General features: G+C 45.4%; 1 non-coding gene across 1 annotated transcript; it reads right to left on the bottom strand.

Moving 5' to 3' along the window:
- Nucleotides 1–12714: 12714 nt before the first annotated feature.
- On the bottom strand, nucleotides 12715–12793 carry trnak-cuu (transfer RNA lysine (anticodon CUU)). The gene has a single exon. It is a non-coding gene; the product is annotated as a tRNA-Lys (tRNA).
- Between the last annotated feature and the right edge of the window lie 2808 nt (nucleotides 12794–15601).

Below are 15601 nucleotides of genomic sequence, written 5' to 3' on the forward strand. Positions count from 1 at the left end.
TCCTTCTATAATATAACCAAATTGTAATAATTGTATTCACCTGCATATTGCATTGCATTTAAATGGGGGATGCAGGGTAATGTTTAACTAGTGTAAATGCAGTGAAGGTTGAAACTCGGGAGCAGGAATTTTGCTTACCTTCATTGACACTCAAGTGTGTAGTGTCAACAGGGGGGACTGAAGAGGGTGCAAAATTCACAAGAACTGCCACCCCCCTGTGTTTGGGCTGATTCGAAAGGACATTTAATTTGGAAATAGCTGCCAAAATGTTTGGAACCGTAAAGTGATTATGAAAGAAACTACGAACTTTAATAGAATTTTGAACTTATACAAGACAAATTCAAGGCTGTGGGCAGGACTAAAAGCACTGACAGAAGACATACTGCTTAGTGAGACTACCTGGGTGAGGGGACTAAATTAACCGGTCTGGAGAATTGGCTATTCGAGAATCCTTCTCCACAAGAGACATTAACATTACAAAATTGCCCAAAGATAGCTAACCATCAACTTGAAACTGGAAAATCATTTCAGCATATATGTCACAAAGATGCCCAAGCCAGCCTGTATGCGAAAAATTAAGCATAAAAGGACATTGCCATTAACAAGCTAATATTTCCATCAGGAAACAGTTTTTGATCATCAACCCACCCAAAACTTATCAACTTTTAACAGGCCTGCCAAAATATTACAGAGAAGAGTCAAGCCTACCAAATTTAAACAAAGAATTCTGAACTGATTTGGCGCCAAGATTAGAACCACTCAATCCTTATAACTGGCCCCCTCTTTCAATAGAGGATATGACACACTTTGCCATACTCGGCGTTGCACCTTACTACGCTTGTGTCATCAAGACAAGGAGAGACACCAACGCGACAGCTGTAAACTAACTTCTCCAGCCTCGAAGTCCTGAAGTCCTGGAGGAAGAAAGAACATCACCATCGCGCCAGCAACCGACCACAGCCAACGTGGTATCAACGAAAAACCAACGCGATCGACCTAACTCAAAACGAAACTCCAAAAGGGAAAAACCGAAGAATTGAAATGTTTACACTCTACAATCTAATCCCCACCTACCAATGGGTAAAACATTCCCTAAAATACTGTACAAATCTTTTCTAACAAAAGGAAACCTGATAATTACCCCTTAGATCCAAAACGCGCATTACCACATCAGCGGACTCAACCCAACTGAAGATTGTGCAGCAAGCAGTTTTCTCCGACATTTGGGGTACGGCAAGCAGGCCCTGCCGCATCCAGCGAAACCTGAAACCTCGATCCACCTCGAATTGTCAAAAGAACTGCGAAGCATAGTCCCTGCCTGCATTGGAGTCCAACCTAGCTAGAATTAGGTATTGGGCGGTGGGAGGTGTAATTCTACTGTAATTCCCTTTGATTCTAATGTGTTGTTCTCTATTATATTCATTATAAGCGATTGTAACCCCCTCTGAGTGTGTAAGGTACTGTTCCTTAATACGTTTGAATAAGTTTTGACATTGTACTTTCTTATTAGAGTAATTATAAGTTTGTAATTTCTTGACTGTAATAAAAACAAAGTTATTTTGCATCAAACCAGTGTGCTTTGCACTTTGTCACACCCCCCAAATAAATCCAGACTCTAGAACCCAAGGGAGCGGGAGCAATTCGAACTGCTCAAGCTCATCAGAAGGGAACCTGACCCCCTCATAGAGACCACTCCCTTACAGTAATGAGGCAGGATTAATAAATTATCTTGTGGTACAAGATCGTCCAGGAATAAGTGACCATAATATGGGTACATTTCACATTCAGTTGGAGGGTGAGAAAGTTGGTTCTCACACCTGGCTTAAACAGAGGAGAGTAAAAAGGTATGAGGGCAGAGTTGGCTAAAGAGGACTATACAAATCGATTAAAATATGGGACGATTAATTCGCAGTGACAGACATTTAAGGACATACGTCATAACTCGCAACAAAGATATATCCCAATGAGAAGGAAAGACTGAAAGAGAAGGGTTCTCATCCGTGGCTAACTATGGAAATAAGAGATGGTATCAAATTGAAAACAAGGGCATTCAATGTGGCCAAGGCTAGTGCGAGGTCAGAGGACTGGGATATTTTGGGACAAACAAGTGAAAGACACCTGGTGCTGTTGGGCAGTTTTGTTGCCTTTGTCATTGATGCTTGATCTCCAAGTCGAGTTGTCAAAGCGTGTGTTCAACCAGCAATTACCTGTTTCAAATCAGCAGATCGGAAAACAGTTTGGTGTCGAATGCTGCCTTTGCCTGCACAATGTGTGCTGAGATTATCTGTGCAATATGCATTCCGCAGGATGAATAAAAGTAACGTTTTTTGAAATACAGGCACTGTAGGGGGTGGTCTCGGGGTCAGGTTCACCTCTGACCTTCTGAGTGGTTTGAATCGCTCCCACTCCCTGGGTTCTAGAATTTGGATTGATTTGGGGATGTGACAAAGTGCAAGAGACAACTGGTTTTGGTGCAAGAAACTTTGAATTTATTCAGGAACGATAAATACAATGTCCAAACTTACAATATCTAGAATAAGGAACACTTTTTTGCACCTACAAAAGGCGTTACAGAAAATAATATACCTTCTACCTCCCAATACCTAAACCTGACTAGGTTAAACTCTAGGGCAACAGGGATAGTGCTCACCAATCCTCTTATTGACAGTTAGTGCTGTTTCGCGGTTTTGGGGTTCGCTGGACTCTGTATATTCTGCTTGCCATAACCCGAACGTCGTGGAAGACTTCTTACTGTGTTGTCTTCAGTTGGGTGGTGTCCGCTGATGCGGTAGGGTGCATATTGGATTTATGGGTGAGTAAATACTTTCTTCATTCAACAGTAGGTTTTAAAGTTCTTTTAGGTAATGTTTTACCCGTTGGTACCTCAGGGAGAGCATGAAGAGTGCAAACAGCTTGAGAATCTTCGGGTTTTCGTTGAGTTGACTTCCGTTTGGAAATCGTTGGTCGTGGTGGATCAATATTACCAATTTGGCTGCTGGTAATTTCTTGGTGGTTGATTCATGAGCTCCTTGCTGCCGCGGCGTGCTTGGTGTGCAGGTTGTTTGCGATGCTGTTTTGGTCGATGTTCTGAAGAACCAGGTTAACGAAAGCTGGTGTGCTGATCTGAAAGTCTGCTATTTCTGAAGTACACGGAGCTGGTGCAGAAGCAAAGTCTGATCTTTGGCTGTAAAACGGGGCCTCAATTATACCTTGAGAGTCTTTCTAATCTGTGCGGCAAATCAAACCGGATACTTTGTCTTAGTTTTAGCGGGCTTGAAAATTCTTTGTTCAATTCTGGCGGGCTCGTTAACGATAACTTTTTCAGGATGTGTCGATCTGTTGGATTCCAGTTGCCATATACGAATTATTTTTGGTGCTTACGTTGTCTGCCAAGGCCTGGGTTTTCCATGCAGGCCGGATAGGTGATTAACATTATGCATGTGCTGAATGGGTTTCATGCTTCGAGTTGCAGCGGGCAATCTCTGGTTCAATTGTTGCTATGTTAATGTCTCCTCGGGAGCTGAGTTTTGGAGTTTACACAGTTCCCCAGACAATTTGTTTAGCTCCAATATTCCAGTCAGCTCCAATAACCAAAGACTGGCATTTTAAGAGGTTCGTGGTCCCCTGGTTTGCAGCTCCATTTCCCCTGAAGATCCATGCAGATTTTCAAATCCCAAAGTTCATTTTAAGCGCGTCCAAAATGATCCTTCCTTAGTGTTTCTTCACACAGAGGGGATATGTTTGAATTTTGAGAAAACTTCGAGTTTTACAGAATAAATAGCCAATGCTGGAAATCTCAGCATGTCAGGCAGCATTTGCCAGGAGACAAAACTCGCCTCTGATTGTTCATCCACAGCAAGTTTAAACATAATGCTCCTGGCTGCGATCGAACCAGGGACTTTTCACGTATAAAACAAACAACGGAAACCTCTGTCACAGTTGGCACAACAGAGGGGAGCTGACCAGTGCGCTCCCTCTGTGCTGGTCACCCCTGATTTTTAATGTGACAGCAAGTCACCCTCGATCCGGGGATTACCTAAGAAGAGAGGAGGATCAGGAATGTGTTGGCTCAACTGAATCAACTTCTGTCCCACACTGAAAGCTCTCAATCCTTCTGCCCTTTACAGAAATGTCACGGATCACCCAGCCACCGTGTTCACTTTCACATCCTCACAGTCGTGCCACAGAGGCTCCAACCGTCTCCCCAAGATCAGCGAACTCACACAGTTTTTAAAATTAAACTCCGAACAAGTGTCCCACAAAGCGCAGGAGAAACAAGAAAATATATAAGCTCGGTGCGTCAAAGAAGCAATGGGGATATTCATGGTGATTACAGCAATTTCTCCTCGTCTCACAGAACTCAATTATTTTTATTTGACGAATTAACCAAGAATCGTTATCAGGTTCGTGCACCGGACATAACACCTCGACCACCAGGGAACAGTTATGAGACATTTAGATATATTTATATATATTCAGATATCAACCTGAATATCAATGGCTAGCTGCCGAGGATTCATGGTGAGACGGTCGTGTATCTAACTTTGAGTGAGCGAAATTGTTCCTCAGTGACGCCCATTTGATATTTTGTTCCCTTTTAAAAACTAGAAGCTGAGGCAGGGGGAATAACTAGAGAAACCAAAACACAGGGATACAGTCAAAAGGAAGAGAGAAGGGGAAACACTGTCCCCAGCCAGAACTAATGCAGAAACTCCTCTGCTGCGCTCGGGGTGGTCACCCGCAGCCTGGATACACTCACGTCCAACAGCTCATTGACTGTCGGAGTGGGACCGTGCGGCGCTTCAGAAGACAGGACGAAAAAGCAAAGACACTGATTCGGTCTCATGTGCTTCTCTGATCAAGAATAGCGACACACAAAAAATACTCTTGTAATGGTTACATCCATATTGTCAAACAGTTGGCTTGTTGGTCCCGGGGCATGATTCTCCCTTCAGCTTTGTTGTGAGAAGTTTTGGGTTCAAATCCTGGATGAGCCCATTATTTTGCTGATAATTTTGAAATTGTTCAGAAATTTTGCAAAGAAGGACTTACATTTCTGCAGTCAGGAACTCATGACAACAAAGCGCTTTACAGCCGTTGAGTTTTGTTTGACGTGTTGTAGTGTGGGGGAAGATGTTCCCATATCATCCCACACGAACCTCAACACTTTGTGAAGGAGTTTGGTGCAAATAATCAGGTGCCTCTGGTTCTGCTTGTACATGCATTCAAGCTTGAAACAGCAACTGGGCTTCCATCTCACGGGAGCAGCTTGTTGTGGTTTGCAAGTCGGTGACGAGGGTTAGGGTTGAAGTGCATTTCTTTCAATCTTTGAAATTTCACCAAGCAAAGATTTGATGAATCTAACTGTCCCTGGAAGCATTTAGTTCACGTGTAATCACAGGAATATCTGCAGTCTGGAGCTGAAAAGGAATTAAAACCTAATACCGTCTTCGGGACAATCAGAATACTTTGTCGCAGACAAGGCACCGGAAGGCTGGAAGGTAGATCACACCGGTTCTGGGAGAGCTGGTTGGCCGTAAAATGGAAGTGTCTGCAGTGTGCGGTCCCAGACCGCTTCCACACAACAACAATGAATCTTCTACACTTTATTTGGGAAAAGCACAACTGAGAGTGGACAAGTTGCATCCCGGTCAGAGTAATCTGAAGCATTAAATGACTGACATCCTGGTTTGGGATGTCTTGCAACGCATGTTTAAGTTAGTTTCTGTGGGGCAATGGGATAGTGCGTTCAGCTGTTGATCAAGTAGTTGTTGGTTCGACCTCACCCAAGGACGAAGCCTTTAACTGTTTTTTCCCTGAGGATTCGGTGCCGCACAGTTCCAGGTTGCCATTGTGCATTTTGGCTGCATCAATATATTGCGCAAAAATTGCCAGCTCTGCTATTATGCAGTGAGTTTCAACTCCAAAACTTTTATGAACATTTAGTTCATGTAAAATGTTAACAATATTTTACATGGATCATGTTCCTCCATCCAGTCCACTCGAAATAAATTCTGTTATTGGGTTTAAAGGAGCTGTTGGAAATTGCCTGACCTATCGTTATGGCTTTGCTCAGAATCTGAGTTTCAACAGTCAACAGTTTGTAAAGGATTACCTCATGGCCAATGACAAGCATAAAAAAGTCTCTCAGCATTTGTTTTGGATCCCTTCAAATTTGCAATGTCCTGCGAGGCGCCTTCGTTCTGAGACATCACTCGCCACTACCTGGCCCTCCGAACATTGGCACGTGTAGAACCGATACCTCGCCATCAGAACGCTTTCTTTAGGATTTAGATGCTCCCAGACCAGCGTACACAATTCTTCATAGGATTTAGTTGCTGGTTTTACCAGAGCTAGAAGATTGTTCATGAGGCCATAGGTTGTTGCCCCACAGAATGTAAGGAGGATCGCCCTTCATTTGGCAGCGTTCTCGTCCCCTTCCAGCTCGTTGGCCACAAATTATTGGTCGAGTCTCTCCACGAAGGCTTCGCAGTAGTCACCTTCTGAGAACTTCTCCACGATAACAACTGTTCCTTGCATTTTTGCGCATTTGTTCGTTGTCTCATCGCCAATTGATACGCTCAAAATAAAGGATGAAACTGAGTACTGTGAACAATGAGTAAGCGTGACATTAGCTCCTTTCATACGACTCCAGAGTGCAGGTACATCATGGATGGCCTGCTGATATACCGATCTCCCAAGGGATGGTGGGACACTTGTGACTCCAACAGGTAGGCCCTCTGCTGGTGGTGTGATACAGGTTGCCAAGAATTAAATAATTAACACAAAGTTTGCACAGAAATCAACAATCAAAAGCCCTTTCATTAAACACAGGAGGTTCCTGCAATTTTCTGATCGAAAAAGCTTTTAGTCTTTGTCCTTAAAATTGCAAATGTGGAAATTGGGGAGTTTAATGAATTTGAAAGGAGAACATTATTGTTAGGTGAAGTTCTGGGCAGAGAAATGTTTGTGAAAGGAACTTTTTGCAGAGAGAGGCATTGAGCATTTCAGCTTGTTGCTGAACACCTCTCTCTGGGCACTGAGCTAAGTAGCAGTGTCTGTCGTGTCGTGGTTATCACATTTCCATCACACGTGAAAGGTTTCCGGTTCAAGCCTGCGCAGAAACATTATATCTCAAGCAAAAACTTGTCTGCAATAACATTGAATACAAGCTATTTTGGATACCTTGTTCCATGAGCAACGAACATTTAAAACCAGTCTCCTCAAATACAGATTGTGTAAAATCAGATCGGGGATAAAACTTCATCAAGGATTAAAGTTTCATGAATTATTAAAGTTCAGTTATTGAAGTTTTGACTGTCCCTGTTAGCGTTGTTTCTAAGAATGAAAGAAATGCTATCGGTTTATACCAGCAGATCTAAGCTGCATTTGAAACCGACAAACAACTTGTTAATTATTCGCTCTTCCCCAGTTCCAGAGCTCAGAGGTTTATTGTCCATCCCAGGGATGCAAGCAAACTTAGAGCTGGGCCAAAGCTCGCCGTGCACCGAGCAGAGCTCGAGAAAACTCCGGGGGAGAGGATTCCCGGTCACTGGGCCTTCCATCAACCCTGAACAAGCGCCCAGTCTAAAATTTTCCAGAGCAATAACTTTTAACTGGAGCATCAAACAGTACGGACGGCCGAGCGGTCTGAGGCGCTGCTTTCATTATTTGATTAAATTATCAACATCCCTGAGTTCGCATTTTTCTCATTGTGCAAAAGAAGATCATGGGTTCATTAATGATATTTACCCGCGAAAGCAACATAAAGTTGGTGAGAGGGGAGCGACCTGTCAAAAGCCCAACGGGAGATCGAGAGCCAGCGGCAGTTGGTGAGAGGGGAGCGACCTGTCAAAAGCCCAACGGGAGATCGAGAGCCAGCGGCAGTTGGTGAGAGGGGAGCGACCTGTCAAAAGCCCAACGGGAGATCGAGAGCCAGCGGCAGTTGGTGAGAGGGGAGCGACCTGTCAAAAGCCCAACGGGAGATCGAGAGCCAGCGGCAGTTGGTGAGAGGGGAGAGACCTGTCAAAAGCCCAGCGGGAGATCGAGAGCCAGCGGCAGTTGGTGAGACGGGAGAGACCTGTCAAAAGCCCAGCTGGAGATCGAGAGCCAGCGGCAGTTGGTGAGAGGGGAGCGACCTGTCAAAAGCCCAGCGGGAGATCGAGAGCCAGCGGCAGTTGGTGAGAGGGGAGCGACCTGTCAAAAGCCCAGCGGGAGATCGAGAGCCAGCGGCAGTTGGTGAGAGGGGAGCGACCTGTCAAAAGCCCAGCGGGAGATCGAGAGCCAGCGGCAGTTGGTGAGAGGGGAGAGACCTGTCAAAAACACAACGGGAGATCGAGAGCCAGCGGCAGTTGGTGAGAGGGGAGAGACCTGTCAAAAGCCCAGCGGGAGATCGAGAGCCAGCGGCAGTTGGTGAGAGGGGAGAGACCTGTCAAAAGCCCAACGGGAGATCGAGAGCCAGCGGCAGTTTGTGAGAGGGGAGAGACCTGTCAAAAGCATACTGGTGCAGCTACAGCGGGAGAGAAAGCAAAATAGAAGTAGAAAGTAATCAAAAAGTGACGTCACAGCCAATGGGGTAAGTGATTGGCTGGTGATTGGTGAGTAGCTTTTCTTTTATTTTTTATATCAGTAAGTGAACTATAAGATTGTTATTACCAATTTAAGGGTATCTAAGGTTAAGACATGGCAGGAGAGCTCGGTCATGTGATATGCTCCTCCTGTACCATGTGGGAACTCGGGGACACTTCCGGTGTCCCTGACGACTACGTGTGTGGGAAGTGTATCCGCCTCGAGCTCTTGACGGTCCGCGTTGCGGAATTGGAGCTGAAGGTGGATTCACTCTGGAGCATCCACGATGCTGAGAATGACGTGAGTATCACGTGTAGTGAGTTGGTCTTACCGCAGGAGAAGGGTCCACAGCCAGATAGGGAATGGAAGACCAACAGGAAGAGCAGTGCAAGAAAGATAGTGCAGGAGTCCCCTGTGGTCATCCCCCTGCAAAACAGATACACTGCTTTGAGTACTGTTGGGGAGGATGACTCATCAGGGGAGGGCAGCAGCAGCCAAGTTCATGGCACCGTAGGTGGCTCTGCTGCAAAGGAGGGCAGGAAAAAGAGTGGGAGCGCGATAGTGATAGGGGATTCGATGGTGAGGGGAATAGATAGGCGTTTCTGCGGACGCAACCGAGACTCCAGGATGGTATGTTGCCTCCCTGGTGCAAGGGTCAAGGATGTCTCGGAGCGGGTGCAGGACATTCTGAAATGGGAGGGAGAACAGCCAGTTGTCGTGGTGCACATTGGTACCAACGACATAGGTAAAAAAAGGGATGAAGTCCTACGAAAAGAATTTAAGGAGCTAGGAGCTAAATTAAAAAGTAGGACCTCAAAAGTAGTAATCTCGGGATTGGTACCAGTGCCACGTGCTAGTCAGAGTAGGAATCGCAGGATAGCGCAGATGAATACATGGCTTGAGCAGTGGTGCAGCAGGGAGGGATTCAAATTCTTGGGGCATTGGAACCGGTTCTGGGGGAGGTGGGACCAGTACAAACCGGACGGTCTGCACCTGGGCAGGTCCGGAACCAATGTCCTAGGGGGAGTGTTTGCTAGTGCTGTTGGGGAGGAGTTAAACTAATATTGCAGGGGGATGGGAACCTATACAGGGAGACAGAGGGAGACAAAAAGGAGGCAAAAGCAAAAGACAGAAAGGAGATGAGGAAAAGTGGAGGGCAGAGAAACCCAAGGCAAAGAACAAAAAGGGCCACTGTACAGCAAAATTCTAAAAGGACAAAGGGTGTTAAAAAAACAAGCCTGAAGGCTTTGTGTCTTAATGCAAGGAGTATCCGCAACAAGGTGGATGAATTAATTGTGCAAATAGATGTTAACAAATATGATGTGATTGGGATTACGGAGACGTGGCTCCAGGATGATCAGGGCTGGGAACTCAACATCCAGGGGTATTCAACATTCAGGAAGGATAGAATAAAAGGAAAAGGAGGTGGGGTAGCATTGCTGGTTAAAGAGGAGATTAATGCAATAGTTAGGAAAGACATTAGCTTGGATGATGTGGAATCTATATGGGTAGAGCTGCAGAACACTAAAGGGCAAAAATCGTCAGTGGGAGTTGTGTACAGACCTCCAAACAGTAGTCGTGATGTTGGTGAGGGCATCAAACAGGAAATTAGGAGTGCATGCAATAAAGGTGCAGCAGTTATAATGGGTGACTTTAATATGCACATAGATTGGGCTAGCCAAACTGGAAGCAATACGGTGGAGGAGGATTTCCTGGAATGCATAAGGGATGGTTTTCTAGACCAATATGCCGAGGAACCAACTAGGGGGGAGGCCATCTTAGACTGGGTGTTGTGTAATGAGAGAGGATTAATTAGCAATCTCATTGTGCGAGGCCCCTTGGGGAAGAGTGACCATAATATGGTGGAATTCTGCATTAGGATGGAGAATGAAACAGTTAATTCAGAGACCATGGTCCAGAACTTAAAGAAGGGTAACTTTGAAGGTATGAGGCATGAATTGGCTAAGATAGATTGGCTAATGATACTTAAGGGGTTGACTGTGGATGGGCAATGGCAGACATTTAGAGAACGCATGGATGAATTACAACAATTGTACATTCCTGTCTGGCGTAAAAATAAAAAAGGGAAGGTGGCTCAACCGTGGCTATCTAGGGAAATCAGGGATAGTATTAAAGCCAATGAAGTGGCATACAAATTGGTCAGAAATAGCAGCGAACCTGGGGACTGGGAGAAATTTAGAACTCAGCAGAGGAGGACAAAGGGTTTGATTAGGGTAGGGAAAATGGAGTACGAGAAGAAGCTTGCAGGGAACATTAAGGCGGATTGCAAAAGTTTCTATAGGTATGTAAAGAGAAAGAGGTTAGTAAAGACAAACGTAGGTCCCCTGCAGTCAGAATCAGGGGAAGTCATAACGGGGAACAAAGAAATGGCAGACCAATTGAACAAGTACTTTGGTTCAGTATTCACTAAGGAGGACACAAACAACCTTCCGGATATAAAAGTGGTCAGAGGGTCTATTAAGGAGGAGGAACTGAGGGAAATCTTTATTAGTCGGGAAATTGTGTTGGGGAAATTGATGGGATTGAAGGCCGATAAATCCCCAGGGCCTGATGGACTGCATCCCAGAGTACTTAAGGAGGTGGCCTTGGAAATAGCGGATGCATTGACAGTCATTTTCCAACATTCCATTGACTCTGGATCAGTTCCTATCGAGTGGAGGGTAGCCAATGTAACCCCACTTTTTAAAAAAGGAGGGAGAGAGAAAGCAGGGAATCATAGACCGGTCAGCCTGACCTCAGTAGTGGGTAAAATGATGGAATCAATTATTAAGGATGTCATAGCAGCGCATTTGGAAAATGGTGACATGATAGGTCCAAGTCAGCATGGATTTGTAAAAGGGAGATCATGCTTGACAAATCTTCTGGAATTTTTTGAGGATGTTTCCAATAAAGTGGACAAAGGAGTACCAGTTGATGTGGTATATTTGGACTTTCAGAAGGCTTTCGACAAGGTCCCACACAGGAGATTAATGTGCAAAGTTAAAGCACATGGGATTGGGGGTAGTGTGCTGACGTGGATTGAGAACTGGTTGTCAGACAGGAAGCAAAGAGTAGGAGTAAATGGGTACTTTTCGGAATGGCAGGCAGTGACTAGTGGGGTACCGCAGGGTTCTGTGCTGGGGCCCCAGCTGTTTACATTATACATTAATGATTTAGACGAAGGGATTAAATGTAGTATCTCCAAATTTGCGGATGACACTAAGTTGGGTGGCAGTGTGAGCTGCGATGAGGATGCTATGAGGCTACAGAGTGACTTGGATAGGTTAGGTGAGTGGGCAAATGCGTGGCAGATGAAGTATAATGTGGATAAATGTGAGGTTATCCACTTTGGTGGTAAAAACAGAGAGACAGACTATTATCTGAATGGTGACAGATTAGGAAAAGGGAAGGTGCAACGAGACCTGGGTGTCATGGTACATCAGTCATTGAAGGTTGGCATGCAGGTACAGCAGGCGGTTAAGAAAGCAAATGGCATGTTGGCCTTCATAGCGAGGGGATTTGAGTACAGGGGCAGGGAGGTGTTGCTACAGTTGTACAGGGCCTTGGTGAGGCCACACCTGGAGTATTGTGTACAGTTTTGGTCTCCTAACTTGAGGAAGGACATACTTGCTGTTGAGGGAGTGCAGCGAAGATTCACCAGACTGATTCCCGGGATGGTGGGACTGACCTATCAAGAAAGACTGAATCAACTGGGCTTGTATTCACTGGAGTTCAGAAGAGTGAGAGGGGACCTCATAGAAACGTTTAAAATTCTGACGGGTTTGGACAGGTTGGATGCAGGAAGAATGTTCCCAATGTTGGGGAAGTCCAGAACCAGGGGTCACAGTCTAAGGATAAGGGGTAAGCCATTTAGGACCGAGATAAGGAGAAACTTCTTCACCCAGAGAGTGGTGAACCTGTGGAATTCTCTACCACAGGAAGTAGTTGAGGCCAATTCACTAAATATATTCAAAAGGGAGTTAGATGAAGTCCTTACTACTCGGGGGATCAAGGGGTATGGCGTGAAAGCAGGAAGTGGGTACTGAAGTTTCATGTTCAGCCATGAACTCGTTGAATGGCGGTGCAGGCTAGAAGGGCTGAATGGCCTGCTCCTGCACCTATTTTCTATGTTTCTATGTTTCTGAAAGTAATCATCCAACATGGGGCTCGAACCCACGACCCTGATATTAAGAGTCTCATGCTCTACCGACTGAGCTAGCCGGTCTTTTCAGCATCCATCCTGTCGATCCCCTTCAGAATATTGTCCGTTTCAATGAGATCACGTCTCTGTCTTCCAAACTCCAGAGAGTATCGGCCCATGCGACACAATCTCTCACCAGAGGACAGTCATCTCATCCCAGGAATCAATCTGGTGAACCTCCGTTGTACCATCTCCAAGGCAAGTGTATACATTCCTCAGATAAGGAGACCAAAACTGTGCGCAGTACTCCAGGTGTTGTCTCACCAGGGCCCTGTACAATTATAGCAAGACTTCCTTACTCTTGTATTATGGGCTATATATGAAATGCTATTGGCAGAATATCCTCTTTATCTGCTGATTCTACGGTTGTATAAAAAGTTATTAAATTTCGACAGTCGCTCGGCAAACATATTTGAATTTCCTTCTGTGTGCTACACATGTGGATGGATTAATGATGAGTGAAGCAATTATTCAGTCTCTCATAGACTTAAATTATTTTTGTCAACTTGCTCTGTAAATATTATTTCCAAACCTGGAATCAAACCCAGACCATGGCAGTGAGAGCACCAAATACTAACCACTGGACTACCAGGGAATACTGCTCGCAGTTTGTGCGATAGCTTTAAATATAGTCAGCTTACCAGCACAGCTGAGAATTGTGCGGTGAAACGGCATGGAACTGGATTTGCTCGGAGCATCGTGGAGGCCCCGACCTGCGTGAGAACACCAGTGGCAGTTCGGGGCCATAAAACGAGCGTTGAGCTGCGGCCTGGGTGCAGCGTTCTGCTGTACCACGGCAAGGTACAGTGCGAGCTGGTGCAGGAGGGCGACGGTAGCGAAGAGTGACGTCATCAAAGTCCAGGTCGCTGATTAGAGCTTGGGCAGGTACAGCAGGAGCTGAGAAAGACTGTCGAGGGATGTGATCGGGGATCAGTGGCGGCGTAAGTTCTGCGCCAGGGGCCCAGGGGCAGTACGGGCCAGCTCACACTGCGATATGTGAGCACACTGGGTCCGTGCAGCAGAGATGGTCTCCAGCCGTCTTAGATGACCATTGACTCTGGACCAAGACCTCACTCTGTCAATCCCTTGTGATGGCGAGGGTGCAAGGGCCACCACACGTTAAAACATTCCACACACAGACATCTTCCACCCTTCAACATGCAGTTCCGGACCTGGAATATTAGGTCCATCATTGAAACACCTGTGAACTCATCCGTTTTTGGCGCGCAAGCAAGTCATCCTCGCTACGAAGGACTGCCTATGATGATGATGAACTGGATTTACTCCAGTCGCGGGCAGCAGGTGATGAAAGCAGGCGTGAGAGGGTGATTGACAGGTGGGCACTGCTTCTGATGCTGTCTGACCCACTGTGGGAGTGGCCGGGGATTTTGAAGCCCTTTCATTGCACCAATGCAGGGTAAATGAAACTGTGTTTCAGGAACCTTCATGAATACAAACATGAGCACTCTCTACTGTAGATCTCGTGGAGCAACGGTAGTGTGTCTGACTCCCGATCAAAAAGCTGCCTATTCAAATCATATTGGGGTCATTGTTCTTCCGGAGTTGACAATTTCTTTTCTGTTTGGCAATAACCCGACCCTTGCTCCAAGGTTTGTCTCACTGTTTCCCCGATGTCAGGCACAGAAATGCCAGATGTCCTCATTTAATTCATGTTACAAGACACAAAAGTTCAAAATTTAATTTAACTTACAGTCTGGATGGCCGAGCTTTCGAAGGTGCTCTGTTCACTTTTCAATCTGCTCTTCAAGAGTGGTTTCAAATCCCTTTTCTTCTTTTTAGTATTTAAGCCAAACTCATTTGCTTGGTACCACGAACAGCTCCTCAAAAGTGGGATTCAGCAGTTCACCTGCGCGCTTCACATTTCCGTCTGACCGGGTGCTGAAAATGAAGATGTTTCCGCAGTGCAGTGGTTAACACGTTCGCTTCACACGCGAAAGCTCACCGGTTGGGAATATTTTCTGGAGTTTTCTCCTCATACATGCTCAGAGGTGAGTTTGTTGCCCTGTGAATGGTCAAAAGATGAGAAGCATGGAAGGATCAGGGGCCAGAGTAGGCCATTCAAGAAGATCCTGGCAGTTCCTCGAAAGCAAGTTTAAACATCTGGGGTGGAGCCAACAGGCGCCTGGTTGGAATCACTGACAAAAATGTGAGCTTTAGGAGAAGCCCGACCAACATAGTTGATAGAGCATGAGACTTTTAATCTCAGGTTCTCGGGTTAGAACACCAAGTTTGTTGATTATTTTTAAATTACATTTTATGTTGCTTTCACGGGATTACATCGTTAATTAACCAATGATATTCTTTTGCACAAATAAAGAAATGCGAACTGAAGGAGAGTCCATAATTTGATAATTTATCGATGCTCAGCAAGTTAACTCTTCAACTATAAACCATTTTACACACTGCTTTCGGGGTCTGGTACAAAATGTTCATTGCTGGTAACATCAACAGGAGACTGGGGAAACAGTAAGACAGACTTTAGAGCAAGGGTCTGGTTATTGTGAAACAGCAAAGGAAATATATATTCTAGAAGAATAAATTAGAAACGAAATGTGACCCTGACACCCAGAAAGATGTGTTGAGGCAGAAGATTAAATGCTGGATCACTTTCTGCAAAAAATTCCTTTCACAAACATTTCTCTGACCGAAACATGCAGAAAACAAAAATATTCCTTTCAAAGTCATTAAACTCCTGAATTTCCGCGCACCCCCAATCTCCTGAATCAGGTGCCTGTAGTTATGCCGATTCACTCGATGTCCCTATGCAATGTTCTGCTTGTACCCACTGTATGAAATGTGCCACTAACTTAT

Source organism: Pristiophorus japonicus, unplaced genomic scaffold (genome assembly GCF_044704955.1).
Source record: "Pristiophorus japonicus isolate sPriJap1 unplaced genomic scaffold, sPriJap1.hap1 HAP1_SCAFFOLD_168, whole genome shotgun sequence".
NCBI lineage: Eukaryota > Metazoa > Chordata > Chondrichthyes > Pristiophoridae > Pristiophorus > Pristiophorus japonicus.